The 21,301-nt window shown below is 50.6% G+C and overlaps 1 protein-coding gene across 1 annotated transcript in view; it reads right to left on the bottom strand.

The window, feature by feature from the left end:
- Nucleotides 1-19,344, bottom strand: part of Kcnj10 (potassium inwardly rectifying channel subfamily J member 10) — a 35,512-nt gene extending 16,168 nt beyond the window's left edge. The window contains exon 1 of the mRNA XM_004671108.2: nucleotides 19,154-19,344. The gene's annotated coding sequence lies outside the window, so the exon portion shown is untranslated. The remainder of the gene's footprint in view (nucleotides 1-19,153) is intronic.
- Nucleotides 19,345-21,301: the final 1,957 nt, after the last annotated feature.

The raw sequence follows: 21,301 nt of genomic DNA, 5'->3' as shown, positions 1-21,301 counted from the left end.
AAATAAAACAAAAAATAAGTAAAAATAGAAAAGGAACAAATTGGAAAAGAAAAAGGGTTCAGTGGAAGAAGCATGGGGGAGGGGAGACAAAGGAAAATAATGAAAGGGGATGATTGAACTACATTATGTAAAAATATACATTATATACATGTATGAAAAATTTAAAAATAAGATGTTTCCCTCTTTTGATATCCTTTTCCCTTTCCTCACTGTCTTTCTGTTCCCTCACATCCACCTGGATCACCCTCCTTCTCATAGTTTCTCCTGTGCCTCCTCCTGGAAATCTGACTTTGCAAGATGGTGACATGAAGGTACAGCATGCTTACCTAGTCACAGTTCTCACCTTCAAGTTCGCTATCACACTTTACTCTCCAATTCTCTTATATCTTTCCCAAGACCTAGGTGTCTGTGTTAACAGAGACATTTGAAGCCCTAAAACATCTTGAGTATTCCCCCTAGTGCCTTCTGAGAAAGAACCTCTTAATTTAGGGATATGAAAATGTAGTCGGAGAGGGAGGTAATTTCCATGATAGCTTTTAATTAATCCAATTATTTTAGATTAAGAGGTATTCGTGAACTAATCACCGTTGGATATAGATAAATGAGTCAGTGGATAGAAACAGGGAATTATGGCACCAGCTCACTATCTCCTAGGACCAGTCTACCACACTCAGGTGCCATGTGTGGGGGGCAGCCCTACGCACAGGCACACAAGCAGAAGGAATCTGGGCCCTGGGCCGATCAATCTCCATTGCCAGTTTGACTGGACTTAGAACTACCTAGAGGACACACCTCTGAGTATGTTTGTTAGGGTTGAACTGAGAAGGGAAGATCGACCCTGTGAGCTATAGGCAGCACCATCCCAGGGGATAAAGTACAGGACTGAGTAAACCAGGAAGTTCAAGCCAGCTGAGCCCAGCATCCATCCTGCTCTGCTTCCTAGTCATGGACATAATGTGGCCAGTCACCTCACGATCCCTTTACCGTACCTTTCTACCAGGATGGACTCTTATCTTCTTTTTAAACTGTGAGCCCAAACAAACCTTTGCTCCATAAATTGCTTCTTGTGGTATTTGGACACAGCATAAAGACAATTAACTAATAGAAGCCCTCAGATAGAATCTGCAGGCAGGCTGTCTTGTGCCTATGTGCATATTAGATACCTGAGCTAAGCAAGTCCATGCACACAGCATTCTGAAGATGGAGGGAGAGAGTCAGTGCAAAGACGGGTGAGACCCTGCCGGGAAAGAAAACAGCAGCATTGCCTGGTGGAAAATGCACTGGACAGTAAAGCAAGAGACCGCCAGTCTCAACTCGCCACAGATTCCCTGGGACCTTGGACAAATCCCTACCCTTCTAGACTTTCATGTCTTTCATGGAAGAAGGAGATTGTATCGGCTCCGCAGTGCTCCGATTCCACCCCACACCTGTACATCAGGAGACACTCAGAGCCACGGGATTTATGTTAGCAGATGCTCTTCAGGTATTAATTTTAAGACTTGGAATAAAAATAATTATAATATAACATTTACATTATGACCAAAACAGATCTCGAGGCTGTCCAGGGCAGGGCACTGGTGGCTCATCCCTGGACAAGTCCCTCTGTCATGCTGGACACACTCTTAGGTCAGTTTGGAGGCTCTGTGCTGCAGGAAGCCTAAAGCCATGACTTGCTTTAAAAGCTCCCCACCCAGGAGTGCACGGTGCACACACCTGTAATCCCAGCACTCCAGGATTGATGCAGGAGGGTGACAACTTTGAGGCCAACGCGGATTGTAGAGAGAGACCCTATCTAAAGAAACAAACACAAACAGAAGCCATCCCTTCAGCTGACCTGGCCTGGTCTCATTCCTCCCCTGGAGAGAGGAAGCAGCTGTCTAAGAGGAAGGGCAGTAAGAAAGGCTCCGAGGGTTATGTAAGCCCTCGAGGTTGAAATAAGAATGGAGTTGAGTTTGGGGTTCTTTTAAAACTTAATGTCTTTATTCATTAATCTCCCTCCTGTCCTTCCCCAAAGAAAACAAACCAATAGAAACAGAGCCAGATGCACCCAAATCTTGAGGTGAGGGAAAAAGAAGGCAATGTGTGTGTCCAGGAGCCTGGCTTCCAGCTGAGTCACTGCTGCCTCTGTCTCTCAACGCGGAGCCTCCTTCCCCTGGTCCATCCCATCCTCTAACCCCAGCCTGACACCAAGGCCCTGGCCCGGGGAAGAATAGGCTTTTCTTCCCTTGTGTCAACGTTTGGAAAGTTCTCATAGTTTGATCAAAAGAAAGGAGAAAAGCCTTCAAAGCATTTCCTGGGAGCCTGTGACTTCTTCCTGGCCCTTCTGAGCCCCTGAGTGTTCTCCGGGCAAGAGAGGGAGGCACAAAGAGCTGGGACCATGTCAGATGTTCTCCTCTGTTTAGACACCCCCATTGCTTGCCAGCATGGGCTGATCGGGACCAATCCCTCCATCCCATCCCCAGGCAGCACTTTCTGACCCCTTCAGAAAGGGATCCACATTCCTCTAGGGAACTGCAGAGGGTGGCATCTCAGGAACCTCGTCTCTGGCTGGAGAGGGAGGATGGCTCTGGGGCATGCTGCCACCTTGTGCACCTGCCCTCCCAGCCGTCCACACAAGCCCCCGTGTACTTCCTCCCCGAGTCGGGTCCCAGCCATGCTATCTGCTCCCAGTTGTCATCTGGGGCCGCAGGGCTGCACATCCTGGTCTCTGCAGGAAGCTGGTCCTTTGTGAAGAGCTTGGCACTGCGCAGAGTTCAACTGAGGACAGAGCTGTGCCAGTGCCTCCTCCTGTGCCCAGCTCCGGCAGTCCAGAGAGCCTCCAAACCCGCCCGGTCTGGGTCCTCACCTCAGAAGAACATCTGCTTGACTGGAGAGTTGGGAAAATCAGGGGTTAGTGCTAAGATGCAGCTGGAAGCAATGGCTTAGGTAGGAGTGAGTCCCATTTTCTATTGTTATTGGTAAGACATGAGATGCTGAAAAGGTTCCCAAGGATTTTTGTTTGGGAAGAAACTGGACAACGAGCAACACTGCCATTCGGAATGTCTCTTTCATTGGCTCTGACTTCAAATCTCCAACAGGTCACAGCCTGGCCTTGGCCCCTGGGAGTCTCCATAGGAGGATTCTACATCCAACTTCTGTCTAACACTAGTGATTGAGGGACTCAAACTAGGTATTAGAGCTATTCCTCCAAACCTCCCTCAGGAAAAGTCCATGCTGTTACCAGTAGAGGGGGCTGACAGGTCTACCATGGGTGCAGGGGAAGAGAGCCAAGCTTCACCACCTGCCACTCTCCTCTGCTTAAGATTTCCCTCCCGGCCGCCAGAGGGCAGGACGTTCCAGCCCTGCAGCCCCCAGACTTCTCACAACCCTCACCACAGCCCCCACCCACGCCTTTTACTACTGGGCTGAGCTGTATGAAATCACAAGCTAAAAATAAATGGATCTCATATTGGCAAAATCAAATGGTTCAATCTATTAACACTAACAACACAAATGACAATGCTAACCACCTTCAGAGTGTAAGGGTTTACAGGCTGCAAAGCACCTATACAAACCCAGAACAGTTCTATTTGACCCACACAGCCACACCAGGTGGCAGTGAAAGCCACAGGAAGTCCTATCCAAGGTCAGGGCTGACCTCCCAATCATTAAATTCAAGGGCATTTTCTCAGCCCTCAATTCCCCTTTTAAAATAATTCATTCTAGCAATTCTGTTCCTCTAGAGAACCCTGACTAATACAGCCATCAATCGGAAGCATTTGGGACTGGTGAGCAGCCGTCCACTCCTGACGTGCTTTCATTTGGTTTCTCTTGCAGCCTAGTGGGATTTCATTGATTTTGCCTGGCCTTCTACGTTTAGGATTCTGAGCAAATCACTTCCAACTTCTGCATTTCCATTGCCTTTATCTGCAAAAAGGGCCTGCTAGCGTGGAGGTGTTGGGAGAACTGAAATGCACTCTTTGTGGGGTGGGGAGTACTAAATCTTGTTACCGCCTGACATCATGTTTTCTAGGTTCTCTCCTGCCTCTGTTTACTTTTCCTCCATCTCCTTAGCTGTGGTCTCTCTACCCTTGCAGTTTTGGCATCCACCCTTAGTCTTCATCCCTAACCACACGACCTTCCCCACTTTTCTGTTTCAGCCACACCCACGGGTTCAACTTTACCTCTGCCCTACATGTCCATGCACTTAAGAATGTCCCTTTATCTGGAACACTACAGCTTTAAAACACGCAGACCCGTGTCCTCCTCTCAAGAGTCTTCTTGATATTCCCTCCTTGTTTGCCTGATTATCATTATTCAGTGTTCAAGCTGGGAACTTTAGAGGTAGGCAGGGTCTCTCTCTCACCCCCAGGCCCATTGATGACCAGGTCTTGTCAATCCTGCCTTTGCAAGTGTGTCCCCATGTCCTTGGAGTCCACCATCACTCATCCTCTTACTCTCTTTACATGAAATGTTTCAATGGCTTCCTGGGCCTCCTGCCCCAGGCTCACCTTGAAATGCCTCACCAGCCCCGTGGACCGCCTGCCCCAGGCTCAGCTTCCTCACCCTGACCCTTCAGCTGCAGAGAGCCTACATCACGCTCTCAATCCATCATTCAACCCCTGCTTGAGAACCTTTAATAAGCCACACAGCTTCCCTGACAAAACCCAAGCTGCTTGAATTCTCTGTCCCCGGCCACCTGACGCCACTGTCCCACATGCTGCTCTCTGTGCCTCCTTCTCCCATAATCCTATATTCCAGCCGTGGAGAATGTGGCTTGCACTTCCTCGCCTGACCTCACACCTTTGCTCCTGCAGCTCCTTGCCTGGAATATCTCCCAAAGACCCCAACACCCTTCCAGGCACCTTTTCTCTCTAGAATTTTTTTTAAATTTACTATGTAGTCTCAGGGTGGCCTCGAACTCATGGCAAATCTCCCACCCCTGCCTCCTGAGCGCTGAAGATAAAGGCATGTGCCACTACGTCCAGCTCCTCTAGAATTTTTGTTTTCATCCTTTAAGGTGATATTCCATGTGCTCTCTGCTGTGGAGGCTGTCCCAGGCCCCCAAGTAGAAATACTTAGTCACAGGGCTGGAAAGATGGTTCAGAAGTAAAGATGCTTGCTTATAAAACCTGACAGCCTGGGTTAGATTCTCCAATACCCACATAAATCATATGCACAAAGTGATGCATGTGTCTGGAATTCCTTTGCAGTGGCAGGAGGCCCTGATGCACTCATACATTTTCTCTCTCTCTTGCTATAATTTTTTTTTTTTTTCTGGTTTTTCAAGGTAGGGTCTCACTCTAGCCCAGGCTGACCTGGAATTCACTATGGAGTCTCAGTGTGGCCTCGAACTCACGGCAATCCTCCTACCTCTGCCTCCCGAGTGTTGGGATTAAAGGTGTGTGCCACCATGCTCGGCTTTATAATTTTTTTTTTAAGGAAATACCTCGTCTTTCTCTTTGCTCCTAAGACATTTTGCCACAGTATCCTTTGTCCTTTTCAAGAGATGATGAACTTTTTTAAAGCAGAGACTATATCTCAGGTGTATTTTAAGGTGGTGCCAAATTGTTTAGTACAGAAGGGCTTAGATTTGATTGATCAGAATTATCCTAGGCTACGAATGTTGACCCTAAAGCCTATATGAGTCATCAGTCTCTCTCATACGCATTTAGCAGATATCATTAATTCATCACAGTACATTGTTTCTGAGCCTCAAAATTTTTCTTAACATGGTGATGTGGAAAAAAAAAATGAATGCAGTTAGCCTAACAAATGAAACCTAGAGGTTATCCTCCGTGTCTGGGTTGTAGCCAAAGGACCCTCCCTGTCTTTTCTCCTTTGCCACTGTTTGCCATCCTGGTCTTTGTCATTTACAAGCTATGGGAACTTCAACCAAACTCTTAATCTCGCTAGGGCTCAATTTCCTCTCTAAGAAGGAATAAACTTTGCCCTGTGTGCTCAGGATTACATGTGATAAATAAAGCCTGTGAAATCTGTAAGGCCCTTATGCAAATAAGGATATTGTTATTATCCTACTTGACCAATGAAATGAAGACTCCAAAAGCTGAGGTGACTTGCTGACATTTATTTAGTAGCAAGCCAGACCTTGTCCCCAGGCCCCATGGGGTTTTACTCATATTGCTTCTCAATACCCTAGAACGCTTACGGTGCTCACGTTAAACCACCGTCTTACGACTGCTTCCCTCGGGCAGCAGCCATGTGTGGAGCAGGGTTGATTATAGCCCCAGCATTCCAGAGGCTTCCAGTTCACTGCTCTATCCCAGCCTCCTCCCATCTCTGAGATGAGGTTTCTTCCAGAAGCCCCTCAGCCTGCCAGGAGCTAGGGGAAGTCTGCAGGGAGAAATGCTAACCGGTTTCCAAACTCAAGGGTTGCAGGCAGCTGAAAGTCATCTCCAGGCCAAGAATGGACAGGCCTCCCAGAGCTGGGTCCTGGCACATGATCTGTCACCAGAGCCTGGACACTAGAGAGGATCCAGGCTGGCAGAACTTTCTCCGTGGGGAGTCCAAGGCCACTGGCGGGGATTCCCACCTCAGAGAAGAGAGGGAGACTGACAACATCTAGCCGAAGGCCCCATCACTATGTCCTTGTCCATCTGCCATCTAGAAGTTGTGCCCGTTCATGACAGGGAAGGGCTTGACCAGCTTGGTGGATGGTCCACACAGCCCAGGAGGCAGAGGAGCCACTTGCCAGTGTGGAAGCGCCCTGGGGGCAGCTCCTAAAGGGCCAATTCATCGCTCCCCTCCTTGCATCACGTTCCAGCCCCTCTTTCCCAAAAAGAGAAGCTTTGCTCTGTAACCTGTATTACTAGCTTTGGTGTCCTCCTCGGCACCTGGTATTTCTGAATTTGAACGAGCCAGGAAAACTGATGTTCTATATTACTTTTTCATCCCCCTGCCCCACCCCTGGCATTGTAGAGTACATCCCATATTTCATCCTGGCATGTCCTTCTCTTGAGCCTCCCATTGAACTTCTGGGTACTTGTGGATGCCAACTCAGTCCCCCTCAGCCTTTCCTGCGGTCTAAGCAGCTGAGTCCTGCCTGCCTGCCTGGCTCTCACCTCACCTGCTCAGCAGCACTTCCCTTGCTCTCAGAGTGGGTGGGTGGGGGGCCGCATGGAGAAACCAAGGACTTCAGGAAGGGCAAGAATGGCTTACTGCCAGAAATCCAGAGTCTTCCATGAGAGGTAGACTCCTCTTTTGCTGTGGAAAAGGGAAGAAAATCCTTGGCCTGGGCCCAAAACTTCTTTAAGAGCCAGGCAGTAACGGTTCTGAAGCTTCATCCCCAGACCAGCAAATATGCCTGGGTATCCCAGGGTCTCACGACGTGGGTGACCAAGGTGAGAAGGATGAATTTGGGAGACAGAGAGAGAAGTTGGAAAAGAAGGACTGAGGGGGAGTCGAGGGACTCATCTCCAGAGACCCGAGGATGGGCGGAACAGAACCCATCCCGCTCTGACTTCGGCTGACCTCCCGAGCAGCACCATCCTCTCTCCTCTACCCACCCTCACATGTTCTGTAGCAGACACATCAAGCTTCTAGAACATACTTCACTTTCTCCTACCGACATTTTTTTATTTTTTGCAAAGAATGGGGCTGTTCCGTTCCCACTGAGCTGTTTAATTCTACTCCTCCTTCAAGCTTCAGCTTCCTTGCCGCTTCCTGGGGAAAACCTTTGAAAAAGCCCACAGCCCCTAGGTGGGCTGTCCCCTCCTCTGTGTTCCACAAACGCCCCGTGCCAGCCTTTCCATGTGCCAGTATTCCCTACAGTGTGGTGCATGTTCCTGTGCTCCGCGGGAGGCTGCTGACGGCACTGCTTTGTGTTAATGGTGTGGAAACTAGACTTTGAGAGTTGGCTGACTCGCCCAGGAGGGTTGCTAAGGGGGTTGGCACTGCCAGTCGAATCCAGGCGAGTGATAGTTTCTACAGGAACAGGGAATCAACTGAATAAAGCTAGTACCAAAAACCAAAACCAAAGAACAGCAACAACAAAAATCCTAGGAGGGGAGATGCAGTTAGAGGCACTTGCTTGCAATTCTCCAGCTACTCACATAAAGTGGCATAAGCGCTTGGTGTTCTCTTTGCAGTGGCAAGAGGCATTGGCGTGTATGTGTGTGTATGTGTAAGAGAGAGAGAGAGAGAAAGAGGAAGAGAGAGGGGGGTGAGGGAGAATGGGTGCGCCAGGGCCTCCAGCCACTGTAATTGAACTCCAGATGCATGCACCATCTGGCTTTATGTGGATCCTGGGGAATCAAACCTGGGTCCTTTGGCTTTGCAGGCAAGCACCTTAACTACTAAACCATCTTTCCAGACCCAAATTAAAAAAAAAAAAATTAAGTTTTAAGCTAGAGGAAGAGACCTTTATTCCAGCCCCAGCTTTCTCCTCACCAACTACCTGGACAACACATCTCACTCACAGAGCCTTGCTGGAAAATGGCACTGGTCACATCTGTCTCCCAGGGCCATGAGGGGGTGGGATGTATCAGTGTGAACTAGGAAAATAAGGACGGTCACCTTGGGTCAGGGCATGGTGGTTATTCACATCACAAATGCTTCTGTCTTATGTGTTTGCTTCAGCTCTGGGGTGGGGCTCCTGGTCCAGCCTCTCTCAGTGGCTGGGGTGGGAATGGGGAGGCTGGTGTGGGGGGGGGGAACTGTGCTCAGTCTTCAGGGGAGGCTGTGTCCAGGGTTAACGTGTAAGCAGGTACAGTCTGGGGCGGCAGGACATTCCCTGCCCCAGGGCCACATTCTTGAGGTCACAACAAGCGCAAACTTGTTATAACCTGTGTCAGAGCAGCAGAGGGCAGCGAGGGGCAGGGAGGGGGGTGCTGCTGAGGTGCCCGTGGCTGCTGGAGGGGGCTGACAGGGAAAGGGGTGAGGTGGGCAGAGGAGGTGTGCGGGCGCATATGCCGACGGAAGGTGACATGGACACGTGGGCAGCAAGCCTGGCTGGGTGTGTTGTGTCTGAGCGCATTGGCTTGGACGCGGGAGGGGCTGGGTGTGGGGCTGCATGGATGAGTGTGTGGCTGTGTGTCCATGCATATATATGAACCCAAGTGTGTCCAGGCGCAGAGACGAAGAGGGGGCTGGGCAGCCATAGACCCAGGCTGAGCATATGGAAGAAAGTGTGGGCAGGCTGTGTGTGCCCCTGCCCTGTCTTGGGCCTCAAGGATCTGCATTCCAACTCCCTCCGCAGACAGCCCTCTCAATTCTGTAGTACACGCCTGTCCACTTCTATGCCCTCCTCAGTCAACCCTGTCAGATGCCCATCTCCCCAGCCTGCCCAGAGAGTGTGGGGGGGGGCGGGCAGTCACCCTGCCCATCCCCCCTAGCCCTGGGTCCACTCCCCCGTGCTCTCCGAGCCCTCTGGACACCAGGGCGGGTGGGGGTGGTGTGGGGAGGCTCTGAAAGCAGGTGACTGTTTGGGGGAACTGGGGACAGAGCCCCCATTGTGCCCGCCCCAGAGCCGCCTCAATGGAGCTCTCTGGCACAAAGGGGCTTTGACAATGGACAGGACATTAGTATGCAGAGCCAGCCCCTCAGCCCTCTAGCTGTCCCTGCAGCCCAGGGGCAGGAGCTGGGGGCTACTGGCAGTGGAAGAGACAGGGTGGGGCGAGGCTGGCCCTGAGGAGATCTTAGCCCTGCCCAGTGGCTCCCTTGTGGGCACTGTCCAAGAATCTAGGAAGGGAGATTTGACTAGGAGGAACTCCCCCCCAAACATGCCACTGGCCAAAGAGGTCTTTCCCTATGGAGAAAGCCATCGGGGACAGGGGTTGGAGAGAGGGAATGTGGGAAGCCAAGCCTGAGTCCCAGGTGACTCTTGAAAGAAGTGGGTGGGCACAATGAGCCCACCCAACTCCATTCCTCCGCGTTGCAATCTATGCACAGGGACTGTGTGGGCAGCAGGGTGAACGCCAGCGCCAGAGAGCGGAGCCTCGGGCCACAGCCCAGAGCCACAGCTGCAGGGCCGCGTGTCAGAACAGTGGGGCTTTCTCAGCGGCAGGTGGTGGGGCGAGGCCTGAACCTCCAAGAGTCAGAAGGAATCCGTGCTCGGGGTCTGGGGCCCCTGAGCTCTCTCATCCTGCGTGCTTCCCTCATAGGCGCTCCACTGCTGTGGTGGCGGCTGCACAGGAAGCAGGCCAGAGACTACAGACAAGAGCCCCCGTTCTCTGAGTTCTCCCATAGCGGTCAGCCCGAAATGACAAGGGAGGAGCAGTCAGCCAGCTCCGAGGAACCCAACGCACAGCCAGTGAGCCAGGGCCCTCTTCCTTGGTTTGTGCATCTACCCTCCATCCACCTGTTCCCTTCCCACTGCAAGAGGAGACCTCTCTCCTGCCCAGGGAGCCCCCCCTGCCTTTTCCAAGACTCCCGCCACAGCATTAAATTGCATGGTTCTGGAATATGAAGTGGTGGGAGGTCTGAGTGGAGAGGCACTGCTCGGGGCGAGCAAACACCATCACCTGAGCGGTAGCAGGGCTCAGTCACGCACTCACTTCCTCCGTCTTGACCTAGCAACTCCCAGGGGAGAGGGGCCAGGGGGCACTCGGCAGAGCTGCCCTCTATAGGCAAGACAGGAAAAGTTCTCCAGTTATGAACAGCTTCCCACTTTCTTCTATCTTTTCAGTTGCTGTCTACCCTCAAGGCTTCCCAATATTTTATTTATTTATCTTCTGCGGATCCTGGGTGGCTCTGTTGGGGTGGCTGGGAGAAGATGAGCTTCCTCCCACATTGAGAACCATCCCCTGTGTCGTGTGGTGGGCAGAGCACAGGGCTAGGAGTATCATCCTGGTTGAGGGCCAGACAACTGGAGTCTCCCTGAGACCTTGCACAAGTTACTTGCCCTCTGGCCTAAGAGCTGCTTCTTGTAGCATGGAAGCATCACCTCTGTTTTCCTGCCTTCTGGGCTCAGGCACAAGGCTATAAATTTTCATAACAGCGTACAATACTAAGAACTGTGCTAAGCACTTTTTTTTTAAATATGTTACTTTTATTTATTTATTTATTTGACAGAAAGAAAGGCAGAGAGAGGGGGAGGGAGAGAATGGCGCACCAGGGCCTCCAGCCACTGCAATCAAACTCTAGATGCATGTACCACCTTGTGCATCTGGCTTATGTGGGTCCTGGGGAGTCAAACCAAGGTCCTTTGGCTTGGCAGGAAAGCACCTTAACTGTTAATTCATCACTCCAGTCCACCTATTTTTTTTTCTTTTTGCATGTGTGGTGTGGTAGCATATGTGTGGTGTATGCAGACATATGTGCAAATGCACCCATAGGCACATAGGGGCCAGATACGAATGTCAGGTGCCCTTTATCTCTCATCTTCATATTTCCTAGAGACAAAGTCGCTCTCTGAACACTGAGCTGGGGTTCTCACCAGCCAGAGCAATTCTAGGGTGTCTGCTCCCTGACAGTACAATAGGCATGGCCATACCCAGCTGTCTATGTGGGTACTGGGAAGCCAGACTCAGGCAGTTCCAGGTCTTCTCAGGCCATCATGCTTTCAAAAAGTGATCTTGGGCTGGAGAGATGGCTTAGTGGTTAAGATGACTGCCTGTGAAGCCAAAGGACCCAGGTTCGTTTCCCTAGGAACCATGTAAGCCATATACACAAGGAGGCACATGCGTCTGGAGTTCATTTGCAGTAGCTGGAGGCCCTGGCGTGCCCATTCTCTCTCTATCTGTCTCTCTTCTCTCTCTATCCCCACTTGCAAATAAATAAAATAATTTTTTAAAGTGCTCCAGAACCCATGTGATTAACCATTGTGCCCATCCTTCTCCCCAGTGGAAACATTCAGAAAACCAGACTGAGTAAAATCAGCCAAATGCTCAGACTGGTCTGAGTTCTTTGAAAATGTCTGCTGAGGTTTCTCAGACTAGCAATTCTCAAAGGGTGGCCCAGAGACCCATGGAAGTGCCTGAGATTCTTTGAAAGGCTTTATGGGTCAAACCTATCTTCACTATAATGTTAATAAGACATTGTTTATTCTTTCCGCTTTCCTTATGCCAGGAGTGCTCAGCTGGGGAGATGGTTCAGTGGATAAAGCACCTACTGCGCTGCTGAGTACCTAAGTTCAGATCCACTGACTCCAAGCAAAGAACATATCAGGGGCTGGGGAGATAGCTTAGTGGTGAAGGCACTTGCCTGAGAAGCCTAAGAACCTAGGTTTGGCTCCCCAGTACTCACATAAGCCAGATGCACAAGGTGGCGCATGCTTCTGAAGTTTGTTTACAGTGGCTGGAGACCTTGGCATATTTTCTCTCTCTCTCTCTCTCAAATAAATAAATAAATATTTTAAAAAATATGAAAGCTGGGCTGTGAAGATGGCTCAACAGTTAAAGGCACATGCTTACACAGCCTGCCAGCACAGATTCAATTCCCACATAAATTCAGCACCCACATAAATCCACATGCAAAAAAATGGCACAAACATATTACATTCATTTGCATTGGCAAGAGACCCTGGTATGTGCCCCCATGCATGCACTCATGTACACACACACACTTGCACCTGCAAATAAATTAAACTTTATTACAAATCTGAAAGCTGTGCCATGCCTCTGCAATGCCAGTGTGCCTACAGCAAGAAGAAAAGCAGAGACAGGGAAATTTCCCAGAAACCCTCAAATGGAACATCAAACAACAGAGAAGACCCCTCCTTAAACAAGATAGAAGGTGAGGACCAACCTCCACATGCATGTCACACACACACACACACACACACACACACACACACACACACACAACCAAATGCATGAAATTTAGAAGTCCCTTCAACATCTCCTTAGTTTAAAATAAAAGCGGGTCTTCTTCATTAAAAAAAAAAAAAAAAAAAAAAAGAGGTGATCAGGGCTGGAGAGATGTCTCAGCGGTTAAGACACTTGCCTGAAAAACCTATGGAGCCATGTTTGACTTTCCAGATCCCACATAAGCCAGATGCACAAGGTGATACAAGCATGCAAGGTCACAAATGTGCACAAGGTGGCACACGCTTCTGGAGTTCAATTGCAGTGGCTGGAGGCCCTGGTGCACCAATTCTCTCCCTCGCCCTCTCATAAAAAAAATTACAAAATCCAAAAAATTAAAAAGTGTTCAGTGGGCTGGAGAGATGGCTTAGCGGTTAAGCGCTTGCCTGTGAAGCCTAAGGACCCCGGTTCGAGGCTCGGTTCCCCAGGTCCCACGTTAGCCAGATGCACAAGGGGGCGCACGCGTCTGGAGTTCATTTGCAGAGGCTGGAAGCCCTGGCGCGCCCATTCCCTCTCTCTCCCTCTATCTGTCTTTCTCTCTGTGTCTGTCACTCTCAAATAAATAAATAAATATTTAAAAAAAAAAAAAAAAGTGTTCAGTGATGTTTTCCAGAGGCTACAAGATATATGGCATTGCAACATGCTGAACCAAGAAGCACATGGAAGAAACAAGCCGGACAGTAAAGAGATTTGTGAAAATTAAGACAATGTCACTCCTATTAAACTTTTTGTTTTATAAAAATATAGAGCTATATTTCATCAAAAATCTCAATCATGGGCTGGGGAGATGGCTCAGCAGTTAAAGGCACTTGCATGCAAAAGCTTCCAGCCCAGGTTTAATTACCCATTACCTATGTAAAGCCAGATAAACAAAGCAGCACATATGTCTGGAGTTCTTTATAGTGATGAGAAACCCTAGCATGTCTATCCTCCCCCCCCCTCTCTCTCTCTCACTCTCTTTTTCTCTCATACACACGTAAATAAATAAATAAGATAAATGTTTTTAATATCATTCACATCAACAGGATTATTTTAAAATTAATTGTGAATGATTTTATGTCTCCCCAGATTCATTTCTAACATGATACATGTACAGATATAACCCACACAAACAAAGCTCTTTGGAGTCCTCAGATCATAAAGCTTGAGAGATGCTGCCCTAAGTTAGCATCAGACACTCACCTTCTCATCCTACCAGCCGCACATGTCTTTTTTATCAGAGGGTTAGCCAGGGGTTTGGACATGGGTGTATGTTTGGGTCTAGGAACTGGGACTGGGAAGAAGCATTGAGCTGAGGGGACCAGTCCACAGAGAATATAACACTAACAGGCCAGGCCTACACCCCTCTTGGAAGGTATCCTCTCATCTCCCATCTTGAAAGCCCCTGCTCAGAGGTAGGCACAAGACAATGGGACTGTTCCAGGCTGGACTCTGACCTCTACCACATGTTTCATCTCCAGATGCCGGTTGACAAGTCCAGCATCGGGCTGCAGTCAGACTTCCCAGGCAAAGAGGAAAAGGCTGGTTGGAACCAACGATGCTATTGGAAGTTCTAGGGCCTACTGCCTGTGCTTTGAGAGCGAAGGTGTCGTAGGGTAAAGCTGGGAAGAGAGAGTCACTCTTGAAGCTCCCTAGAGAGTTTGATAATGAGCTCTTATACACATCCTACAACAGAATGTCCACTTAAACCTCTGAAGTTAGGGTGCTTTTTCCAAATGAACAAGCAAAACGGTTTCCTGCCCAGAGTCAAGATGGGCAGTAGCATTTCCGCATCCTGGGAACCAAGCCCTCTGCTGGGTGCCCAGGGGTCCAGGGACAGAAGTCATGTCTTTATTCAGGGAGTCTTCAACATGACAGGGACATGGGACCTGCCCTGAGGAAGGCAGGGTGCGCCCTCTGACATTTAACACACTTGGGACGTCCTGGTCACCGTCATGGATGAAAGGGAAAAGCAAGGTGAGGATGGTGGTTTCCAGGTAGGTAGACCTTGGAATAGCTTGTAACGGCCAAGAGAGGGAAGAAGAGTGTGGCCCAGAGTCCATCCTTGGATGCAGTACTTCAGGACAGAGTCTGAAGAGCACAGTCCCAGGAGATGGGGGTGCTGGAGGGAGGTAGCACCCACTAGAAAGGACAGAAAGTCTCCTGAATGCTACGACTGGGAACTCTTCATTCGGTGACAACAGGAGTGTCTAGGTAGGGAAAGGGGAAGATAAAACTGATGCTTCGTGATGATTCCACTGATCACTCCATGCTGGAATGAAGGGAAGGAATCAAAGAGAGAGAAGGCAGGGTCAGGGAGACTGTGGGTAACCAAACGGATGGGGTAGATAGGCTCACCAGAAGACAGATGAAGAGGAGGGCATATCAACCTGACAGAACTTCGGGCCATCCTGGGCAGGGTTGGGTACAGGCCAAATGAGGAGATGAGATAAGCAGGACCATGTGGGGGAGCCGAATAGACAGCGATACTCTGGACATAGATGTAGAGAATAGCTGGTCTCCTTGGCTGACACTCAGCACCGCTAAGAATGGAGAGAGGCCATTCGGAGGGGTGCTGAACATCTCAGTTAATAGGTAGTGAGCTAGAATTGAAGACATCCACACGGCACAAACTTAGGGAAAGAAGGGCTGCAGATGTGAAAGCCCAGATTCAGTCACAGCCAGCCTGTTGGTGTAAAACAGTAACTTCATCTTAAATGACTTAATAATTCTCCTGTCTCCCAGAAAGGCAAAGGACAGTGACCTTAGGATAGTCACAGAAAAACTGTGATGGAGGGCTGGGACCAGGCCCAGGAGCCAGGAAAATGACAGAGTAGAAAGAGTCAGAGAGGCTTAAGAACCCTAAAAGCCAACTGTACATTTTTTTTAAACAGGCTAAACACTTTCTAAACCCTTTATAAATATTGACTCTTTAAATCCTCACAACTATTATTAGCCCTGTTGTAAGAATGAGGGGAGTTGTATGGTTACTAGGTGGTAAGACCAGGATTTAAACTCAGAAAGGTGGAGTCCAAGGTTGTGCCCTTAGCCACTATCCCTGTCTCTCAAAGCAGAAAGGAGACCTGCGACAGCAATGTAAGGTGACATCACCATCTATGAGAGGCCTTTTGACAGTTGTCACATAATCTCTATATCTCGGAGTTCCATAGCTCGTCTCAGAAGCTTTAATGATGGACTTTTTCATTTTGTTTTGCCTTTTTATTTCTATTTATTTATTTCAGAAGGAAAGAGAGCAAGAAAGAAGCAGATAGAGAGAATGGGTGCACCAGGGCCTCCAGCCACTGCAAACAAACTCCAGAAGCATGTGCCACCTTGTGCATCTGGCTTATGTGGGTCCTGGGAAATCGAACCTAGGCCCTTTGGCTTTGCAGGCAAGCACCTTAACTGCTAAGTCACCTCCCACCCTGGCTTTAAAAAAAAACAAAACAAAAAACCAGAAATGTATCTCCCTTTCTTTCTCAGCCATCATTCAAATGCCTCTTAGTGATGTGCTTCCTGAAATGTAACCTTCGTCCTTCCAGCTGCAGCCTCAACTCTTTCCCGAGGTGTTCTGCCACCGGAAGAGGGAAGATCCACAGAAGAGGCATGTGCCAATGCAGTCCTCTGGAGCCCTCTCCATGCTTCTAGTCCTCCCCACACAGCTCAACTCTGACTTCTCTCCCACATTCCAGAGGCAGCCCCTCCCTTTCCCACCACCTCAAACCCAGGCTCCAGGCTGGCAGACACCCACGGAAGGGCTGCTCCCACAATTCCTTTCTCTTTGCCCTTTCAAGGTTCTGGGTGGGAGGGAAGGGGTGGTGAGGGGCCACCCAGGATGGACTACTCTCTCTATGAAGAACAGTGGCAGCATGGACACTAGACTTCAATGAGGAAAGAAAAGCCCTGGCTTAAGCCTGAGGTGGTGGGGTGAATGCGAAAAGCTCCCCATTCCCACACCGGCCCCAGCCCACTGCCCTTCACTCTGTGCTGAGACATTTGAGTCTGAACTGCCCCTTCCTCTCCAGTTCCTCTCTGCAGTTCCATCTCAATGGAGTGCCTCGTGTTATCCCTCCTTTCTGCCCCTTCCAGGGCCTCACTACTGGCCTGGGCAACTTGGCCTCAGCCTGGACAGTAGCAGGGACTAGTCAGGCAAGAGAAGAATGTAGGCCAGGGAGTGGAGGAAGAATAGAGGGTTTTTTTCTTCTGTCCTAAATAACCTTTGGCAGAAAAAGTTAGGTGCTCCGTCAACCCATGTCTCTTTCCCTCCTCACCAGCGCCAGGGGTCGCCTCCACCTGCCTTTCCATCATGTGTGTGGCAACCCATCATCTTGTTAGGAGGCCCAGGAATCCTGGGTCTTGGCTCCATGACTCCCTCCCAACAGCTCTGAATCCCTTCTCCTTCCAATCCCAGGATGACTTCCGAGAACTTCAGCTGAGCCCACCCAGATCTAAGCATACCAGCCTCCCTAGTCCTTAGGGAGGACAGGGGAAAGGAAGGCCCCTGGGTCTTCTGCCAGTCACTAGCCTACTCCAACAAAGCTGGGGTATAAATGAGCTCATGCGGAGTGGTGCAGGTGGGGTCCACAGAGAGGACACAGGATGCCCGCTGACCCCTCCGCATAAACGTTTGCCCTCAAAGACATATGGGGGACGGATATTAAAGAGACATTTCCCCCCACCTTGGGGTAGAAGGCAGTGGTGAATTCTACATTAGAGGTGCAAAACGAATGGGACCATATCCCTGCCCCCCCCCCCACCGCCACCCCCAGTCAGTGGAGTCATTGCCATTTGATATCCGCTGAGACAACTTGGCTGCTCTGGGCTCTGGGTGGGGGCTGGGGGTATGGCTCAGAAAACAGCAGCTCCTTTCAGGACCCAGGTTGGCAAAGGCTTTGGGAGGCTGGACTGGCCCAGATCACCCCAACTCCCCCTCCTTCCTTCTCTCCCTCCCTCATCACCACCACCACTGCCACCGCCACCAAAGGACTGGCTGGAGGGAGGGGGATTGGCACTGCCTGGGCCAAGCCGACTGCCTCCGCAGTCTAGCTCTGGACCCTCTCCCTGGGCGTGATGCCTTCCTTCAGCCTCTTCCTCTGGTCCTCCTCCCTAAAGAAGCAGCTATGAGCCAGGACACCTGGTTCCTCCTGTACTTAGTCCCCTGTGCCCAGTCTACACCCTGGAGAATTGACAAGCCCTACCCTTTGGCACAGGATGGTGCCCACCATCATGCCAGGAACATGTTCAAAACTCCTTGGAGATCAATGAAAGGGTTTCAGGATGAAACTAAATTAAGCTCACTAGTGGCTGCAGGCCCCCTTGGGGCTCTTAATATTCATTCTACGTCTTCCTGGGCACCCCCTACTGAGGACTATCCATCGTTTCCCACCCAGCTAGACTACCTAATGCAGCCCCCGTCAGGAGAAGCAATCAAAATACCGAGGCAAAGGCAGACTGGCCAGAAATCTCTAGTCCGAATTAGTATTGATAAGCAATCTAATTAGGATTTAAGTTCAGCTCCCCTCTGGGTCTAAATTTGTACTTGGCACTTCATCACCCCAACTTCTCCATAGCCTCAGGCTGCCCCCAGCACTTCATTTACTGGAATGAAATTTCCAAGATACCAATGCCTCATCCCCACCTCTGTCCTTCTACCGGCCCTGAGGCTCAGATCTTCTCCTCATCAGGAAGTTCCACCAGTCACCTTTCCTAACACGGGTGCCCTGGACAGTTCCTGGTGGAGGAAGGGATGGAGTGGGAAAGTGTCTGTGTTTGGAAGATGAATTTCTAGAGCCCCATACAGCCTCTTACTGCACAATATCAACCCTGTCCTCTTCTGGGATTCAGCAGTGGGATTGGATAGGGAGGGGTGTCTTGAAGTAGGAGCCAAGTTGGAATGCAAGGAAAAGACTGGGAGGAGGGGGTGTCCAGACACAGCAGGCCACCAATGTCTCCCTAATCTAACCTGTTTTTCTTCCCCATGTGTAAAATGGTGATCAGCGGGTGTCACTATGTGAATGTCACTCTAAGTAGGGGGAGAGGGAGCTGAGAACAGGGGTAACCTGTCCCTACCTGGGGCAGGCGGCACTGTCTCTGTGCCTAGGGAGTGGATGCAGAAGCGTGTGTCTCGGAGGCTCCAGAGTTTGGAGGGGCAGGGATGTAACTGCAGGTGTGCCCAGGAGCATCGGGGAAGCCCCTTCCTTATGTGAAAGGGCTGAGGTGACCAGCCTGGAGTACCTTTGGTGGGGAGCCCTTCCTTGGAGGGTTCTCTGGGGGCTGGCCAAGGCTCAAAGGAGCTGGCACAGGGGTGGCCCGCTGAGGCCAGCCTCTATAAGGACCCAAAGTCTAGGGGGTCCCCGATGTCTCTGGAGAGCTAAGTGAACGAGGACCCCGGCCAAGGCAGCAGCAAGCCTTCCTCAGGGCCAGGGTCTTACCTTGGGTCCGAGGTGAAGTGGCCACTCGGATGGACCGCGGGCCAGCGGGACGGGGTGGGCAGGAGTGAGGAGCGGAGCTGTGCGACGGGCAGGGCCAGGACTCTTAAGCCCCGAGCCGCGATCAGATAAGGGCTTGTCCGGGGGCCGGGGCCGGGGTCGGGCCCGCCGGGGGCAGAGCTGGGCCGGGCCGGGCCGCCCCCTCCCTCCGCAGTGCCGGAGCCAAACTTCGTGTGAATGGAGGGGCCGGGCGGCGGGGGCGGGGGGGCTCCGGGCCGGCCAATGGCAGAGCGGAGCGCCAGGCCCGGGCGGCGGGGATTGGAGGGCTTCGCCCAAGGGGCGGGGCGCAGGGCGCGAGGGAGCCGAGCCGCAGACAGATGGAGGAGGCGCAGAAACACCCAGAGACCGAGACCCAGACGGAGTCGGGGTAGAAAGAGATGAGGAGACGATCGGCCAAGCGATAGAAGCCGAGCTGGCAGGGTGACAGGGGCAGAAGAAAAGCGAGGCGGCCGCGTCCCGCCGGGGACGAGAGCGCGAGCGGCGGGGACCGCCCTGGGGCGCAGCCAGTGGAGTGGAAATGAATGCATCGCCGCCAGCCGCAGCTTCGGAGAGACGGAGCTGGAACCGGGACCGAAGTGGGCGAGGCGCCGAAGGCTGCGGGAGGGGAAAGGTCACTCCACTTGGGAGGTGGGGAGGGGGGTCCCCAGCAGATGTGTGAGCAGAGACTTCCCCCCGGGCCTGGGAGGTGGCAGGGTGGAGGACGCGTCATGGCAAAGGAACAGCGTACAGTGAAGTGCTGAGGGCACAGAAAAGTACAAGTTGGCTTGGCAAACAGCATCAAGCTGTTGTTCCCATCCACTAATCTTCTCACCAAACACTTCCTCCATTACCTGAACCATTTTTTTTAAGACTTATTTATTTTGTTGTGTTTATTTGTTTGAGAGCGACAGATAGAGGAAGAGAGAGAGAGAGGGAGAGAGAGAGAATGGGCGCATCAGGGCCTCCAGCCACTGCAAACAAACTCCAGACACGTGCGCCCCCTTGTGCACCTGACTTACGTGGGTCCTGGGGGATTGCGCCTCGAACTGGGGTCCGTAGGCGACACAGGCAATCGCTTAACCGCTAAGCAGCCATCTCTCCGGCCCTGAACCATGTTTTGAGAGGTGTGTATCCACGATCTCCACTCATGTCATTCATTAAAGAAGAAAACAATCGCTTTCCCATTTTGGTCATCACAAACATTTCACTGTCAATGAACAATATACTATCAATGATAAATATGTTATCAATGATCAATATCTTTGTGTTACATATTTAATTGGTATGAATCCAAGGATAAAAGCAAAGAAATTAGAAATCTTTACCTTCAGTCTCTAAAATTTAAGATGAGTAAATGTGCCTTTCAAAAAAGCCCTCTTTGGTGCTGGAGAGATGGTTCAGTGGTTATGGCACTTGCCTGCAAAGCCTAAGAACCCAGGTTTGAATTCGCCATTACCCACACAAAGCCGGTGGAACATGAGTCTGGAGTTCGTTTGCAGTAGCTAAAGGCACTGGCATGCCCATTCTCATCCTCTTTCTCTCTCTCTCTATCTCTCAAATAATGAGATTTTTTAAAGCTCTCTTTGTGGCTGGGGATATAGCTCAGTTCCCTTAAATATTTACATTTATGCCCACGTGCTAGTAATGCTTCTCACTTTGGGTTAGAGAAGCTTCACTTTTCAGGTTGCAGTGACCACTGGGGAGACTCAGAACTCAACCAAGTCCTGAGAAGAAGTGGCACTTGGGTACTCAGCACTAAATGGGAATTCTCTGAGATACCTCGAAGACTTTGGTACTCTGACTTCTGAACACAAAGTGGCCATTGCACTCATGACCTCACAGCAACTGTCATTACCTGCATGAGACCTGCACAATATTGGGCCCATGATCATGTCATCTCGGATGATGAAGGACCCAAAAAAATGACATAAAAATGGAAGGGACTTTCTCCACCAACTTGTTTGGACTTGCTCTGTTCTTCAGCAAGTAGGAACCCTAGACACCATGAAAACGAGCACTCTTGGTGACATTCCTGAACACTTTGACAGCCCAGTGGGTCTTTATCTTGAAGAGGAGCAGGAGTGCATATTGGGTCATGGAGACAGATATTTT

The sequence above is a fragment of the Jaculus jaculus genome, chromosome 1 (genome assembly GCF_020740685.1).
Source record: "Jaculus jaculus isolate mJacJac1 chromosome 1, mJacJac1.mat.Y.cur, whole genome shotgun sequence".
NCBI classification, from domain to species: domain Eukaryota; kingdom Metazoa; phylum Chordata; class Mammalia; order Rodentia; family Dipodidae; genus Jaculus; species Jaculus jaculus.
Note: the sequence above shows the minus strand (reverse complement) of the source record. Positions and strands in the feature narration are given on the sequence as shown.